Here is a 5,794-nt window from a genome sequence, read left to right as displayed (position 1 = left end):
CAGCAACAACAACAACAGCAATAATAAAAAAGAAATATTAATAATAATAATAATAATAATAATAATAATAATAATGAGAAATAATGATAACAGAAATAATAATAATGATGATGCTACTGCTAATAAGTGCTTATTACTATAATTATTAACAGCTGATTCTGTGAGTTCTTATTGATAGTGTAGATATTTTTTTCCTTCTTTTTTTTTGTGTGTGTTGGGGGGAATCTAGAACGATGGCATTCCATGATCGAACGAGATAGAGACTTGAAATATTCAGGAGTGATGTATCATGGTTGCAGGCTTCTTTTGGCACATTTTATTTGTTTTCTAGCACTAGCGCTAGCAATAGCGCCCTGTATGTTATTTTTTTTTTCAGTTTTTGCTCTCCTGCTCAGCAAAGGCTAGAGAATCGATTAGTCTGCAGAAGTTCCTGTATTTAGTCGTCAACCTGCATGTGGGTATTGATACAGAGGTCCAACAAAATACTTTTTGAGATACTGAGGAAAAGTAAAAAACTGCCGCCTCATGTCTGAAAGTACGAAATTGGAAAGTATTCAGAGGATTAATACCAAACTTGGTGGAAATGTAGTGAGACATGAGTATGGCTTGCACAGTATGAATGACCTTCATCTTGATTTCAAGGTCACAGGTCAAAATCCGTACAAATTTTTGGGTCATACCAAAAGTTCCTTAATATTACGTCTACAGTGATAAAAGTATTTTCACACTCTTAAGAGTGTCTGCTTTTTAAGATTTCATAACAGTAATTATGACAACTGAATAGTTTTTGACGTTTTTGACGTTTTTTGGACCTGCCATCAAAACACTGTGTATATTTGAAAGACAGGACACCATATTTGATTTACAAGTGTGGATTTTTTGACATTATAATCTTCAATGTGGAATTATCATCTAGAATGTGGAGTTCTTTGAACATTGCTTCAGCAGTTTCAGAATTCTAGTTATTACTGTTACCATTATTATTATTAATATTATTCTGATGATGATAAAAAACAAACACATTCATGGTGAGAAGGTTCAGGAATATGAGAATGCGGTTGAGGATAGGAACAACAACAACAACAACACAAAATGATAACTAGAAAACGGAAATTGTCATTAGCATTTTCAATAACTCACCACATGACAAGGTCCTCCAATTTCTTCCTCAGTTCGACAGCAGAGGCCGAATTATTCCCCAGTGCCTATCGCTGGACCTGGTGATTTCAGCGGTCTTCATATAGTGTTCCATAAAAAAATAAGCAAAATTTGAACTTTGATTTTGACTGTGGCCTTGAGTTTTGAATCAAGGTCATTCATACTTGGTAGCCATGCATAGCAAATCAATTTCTATTAATGTACCCAGTTTGGTGATTGTAGCTCAATTCTGTCTTGATTTTATAAGTTGTGCACTCAGTGACCCCAAACTACTTTCCATTGACCCCTGAGCGATCTCAGAAATTACCGGCCCAAATGGGCCCATAGTAATTTCAGACCTTCTCCCCAACCTTGGCTATGTCCTACAAAAATGTCAAGTCTGTACCTGTAACGGTTTATAGTTTTTTTTTTACTGTAATATGAAAACCAGTACTGGGAACTGAATGATACTGGGTCATATGAAGCTGCCAGCTGCGGGACTCAGATGGCTAAGTATGATGGCCGTGGCTTTCAAACCGAGCGAATAAGAGCAATTTACTTATTCGTCAGAAATAATAATAATAATAATAATAATAATAATAATGACAATAATAATATTAATAATAATAATAATAATAATAATAATAATAATAATCCATCCATCCATCCATCATCAAATCCTACATTGCCCCATGAGGAGCGTAGGTATCCGGGGCTAGGCAGTTGGTCCCGACATTTAAGATGAGAGTGATATAAGATGAGAGTGAAAACAACAACAACAATAATAATAATAATAATAATAATAATAAAAATAATAATAATAAATACCAATAATAATAATAATAATAATAATAATAATAATAATAATAATAATAATGATAATAATAATAATAATAATAATAATAATAATAATAATAATAATAATAACTAGACAACGGAAATAGTCATTAGCAATTTCAATAACTCACCTCATGACAATGTCATCCAGTTTCATCCTCAGCTTAACTGCAGGGGCCGATGTATTCCCCAGTGTCCCAGCATTGTAACTATTGCTGGACCTGGTGATTTCAGCTCCCATTAATAGTGACCACTTCAAAGTGAAGAGCTGGTCTAGTAGGTCCTCCCCTAGAAGAGTGTCAAACACGTTGGACGAAGGTGAAAGCAAAACAAAATCCTCTATCTATCTATCTATCTATTGCCAGACGCCTTTATCCCGTAAGGGGTGGCCACAAACCATTCGCCTCCCTGTCGCCCTGTCTCCCGCCATGTCACTGCCCTGCTCCCAGCTCACACCCCCCTCTCTCATATACCTCTCCATTCCATTCCTCCATCTCATCCTTCGCCTCCCCCTCTCTCTCTCCCCTCCACCTCACTCACATACACTCTCCTCGTCAGCGTCTCACTTTCTATCCTCTCCACTTGGCCAAACCACCTCAGTGTGTTTCTCCTAACGCTTCCTATCACATCCACATCCACACCAAAACGCTCCTTTATATCCTCATTTGTCGGTCTGTCTCTCCATGTGACTCCACATGCTCCTCTCAAATAACTCATTTCCACTGTCCTCACTCTTGACTTCTGTCCCTCCGGTAAGGTCCAAGCTTCACTTCCATACGTTAGAGCTGGTATCACCATACTGTCATGCAGTAACTTTACCACTTCCATGCTCACTTCCATATTTCTTATCACTGCTTTCAAGGAACCAGCAACCTTTCATCCTTGTTGTACCCTTTCAAGCACTTCACCCTCTAAACTCCCATCCTTACTCATCACACTACCCAAGTACTTAAATGCACTCACTTTTTCCATTTCCTTCTCATCCAACCTCACTGTACTTTCACTGACTTCACTTCTCTCAAAGACCACAACTTTACTCTTCCCTACATTTACCTTTAGATTCCGTTTCTTACACACTCTCCCAAACTCATCCACCAAGCCTTGTAGCTCCCCTTCGTCTTCACTTAACAACACAGTATCATCTGCAAAGAACAGTACAGGAAGTTTCCAAACACTGCCCCTTTTCACTAAGGCCACTCCAATAGCCACGGCCCTACCTTGTATCTCTTTTATAACCCCATCCATGTACAGATTGAACAACCATGGAGACATAACACATCCCTGTTTCAGTCCAACCTTCAAATAGAAAAATACACTCAGTTCACCATCCACACGCACTGCAACCTTAGCACCCTCGTACATACTCTTCATGGCATTCAACAACTTCCCATCTACTCCATGTATTCTTAATACTTTCCACAATCCTTGTCTATCCACCCTGTTATATGCTTTCTCCAAATCCATGAAGCCCACATACAACTTCTTTCCCTTCTCTAGAAACTTTTCCACTAAAGACCTAAGAATGAATATCTAATCTACACAACCTCTTCCTTTCCTAAAACCTCCCTGTTCTTCTCCGCCTAATTCCTCTGTTATTTCCCTAACTCTGTCGATAAGCATCCAACCATATACTTTTTTATTTTTTTTTATTTTTTTTACCAAAGTAGCCTATATGGTAAAAAAAATCCTCGCAGAGCATAAATGGTGCAGCCCAAACTACTTTCCATTGACTCCTGGGCAGTCTCAGAAACTACAGGCCCAAACGGGCCCATAGACATTTCAGACCTGCACCCCAACCTCGACTATGTTCCACAAAAATTTCATGTCTTCTGCTTAGGTAGAACAACAAAATCAGTACCATAAACTTCTGGAGACTTCAACAATACAACAGAAAGTGATCTATATAAATAATCCCCACCTGTCCTGTGGATGGACTTTGACCTTGACTGTGACCTTGAGTTTTGGGTCATGGTCATTCATATTTGGTAGCCACGCAGAGCATACTAAGTTCTATAAATGTACCAAGTTTGGTGACTGTACGTCAGTTCTATCTTGTTTTTCTAAATTAAGCATTCAATGACCACAAACTACTTTCCATTGACCCCTGGCCAATCTCAGAAACTACTGGCTCAAATGGGCCCATGGTCATTTCAGACCAGCTCCCCGACCTGAGCTATGTCCCACAAAAATGTCAAGTCTGTACCTGTAGCGGTTTATAGGTTTTTGACTGTAATCTGAAAACCAGTCCTGGGAACTGGATGATACTGAGTCATATGAAGCCGTCAGCTGGATGACTCAGATGGCCAAGTATGATGGCCGTGGCTTTGAAACTGAGCAAATAAGAGAAATTTACTTTTTTAAAGAAATAATAATAATAATAATAATAATAATAATAATAATAATGATGATAATAATAATAATAATAATAAGAAGAAGAAGAACGATATAACTCACCACTGGTTGATGAGTTATAATAATAATAATAACTACAAATCTGAATTGATGAAACACTATTCAAAGAATTCCAAATTTCAGATGATTATGCAACACTTCAGACTGGAATGATCCAAAAAATAAATAAATAAATAAAATCACTTGTTCATCAAATATGGTATACAGTCCTTGAAATATACGCAGTATAAGAGTGGTCTGGGGAGGTGGTGGTAGAATCGTTAAAGAGACAGCCTGCAGTCCTAAAGGACCCAGGTTCGAATCCCGGCTGGGGCAGGGAACAGTTTAAGGATTTGAATTTCAGAAAAAAGCAGACATTTCTGATCTACCAGATGACCCGCCGACATGTTATAAAAGTACCCCCGCTAATACCAGTCCTGTATGAGACAGCCCTAGCATGTTTTCAATATGGATGGTGGATGTGGATATGTAGAAGGACTACTGGGCCCCAAGGAGGACTACGGGGACTTGGGAATAGGCGCTGAAGACTTTGCCCGGGGTCGGACACGTGAAAAAAATGGTGTATTAGCAGTACATCATAAATTGAATGTGCAGAAGTAAATGTCATGATTTTTGTTCTAACCAAGATCTATATATGTGAGAATCTAGGTCTAAAAATCGTAAAAAAAATGAAAAAAAAAATTAATTTGCCATAATTACTGTAATGAAATTTTAAAAAGCAGACAGTCTTGGGATTCTGAAAATACTCTTGTTATCAACGTAGGCCCAATATTAAGGGACTTTTGATATGACTAAAAATTTTTAACTGATTTTGACCGTTGACCTTGAGATCAAGGTCAAGGTCATTCATACTATGCAGATCATGTTCACTTTTGACCCACTACATTTCCACTGAGTTTGGTAAACATTGGCCAAAGACTTTCTGATTTAGCACTTTCAGGGATGGGACGGCCATTTTGATTGTTCTCAATATTTCAAAAAGTATTTGTTGGATCTCAGTATCAATACCCAGATGCACTAGCATATGTTGACGACTACATACTGGAACATTTGCAAAGCAATCGATTCTGAAGTTTTTGCAGAGCAGAGTAAAAATTGATAAGTTACATAGAGGGCGCTATTGGTAGGGAAAAAAATGTGCCAAAAGAAGCCTGCAACCAAGATGTATCATTCCTGAAAATTTGAAGTCTCTATCTCGAGCGGTTTTCGAATGCCAGCTTTCTAGATCTTCTCCCTCCCCTAAAAATAAGAAAGAAAGAAAAGAAAAAAAGAAATAATATCTACAAGGTCAATTTGAAATCAACAGAATGTGGAGTTCTTAAATAATAATAATGATGATGATGATGATGATGATAATAATAATAATAATAATAATAATAATAATAATAATAATAATAATAATAATGAT

The sequence above is a fragment of the Coenobita brevimanus genome, chromosome 100 (assembly GCF_032717465.1).
Source record: "Coenobita brevimanus isolate Jiangsu-jjx chromosome 100, ASM3271746v2, whole genome shotgun sequence".
NCBI lineage: Eukaryota > Metazoa > Arthropoda > Malacostraca > Decapoda > Coenobitidae > Coenobita > Coenobita brevimanus.
The sequence above is the reverse complement of the archived record's forward strand: the minus strand, read 5'-3'. Positions refer to the sequence as shown.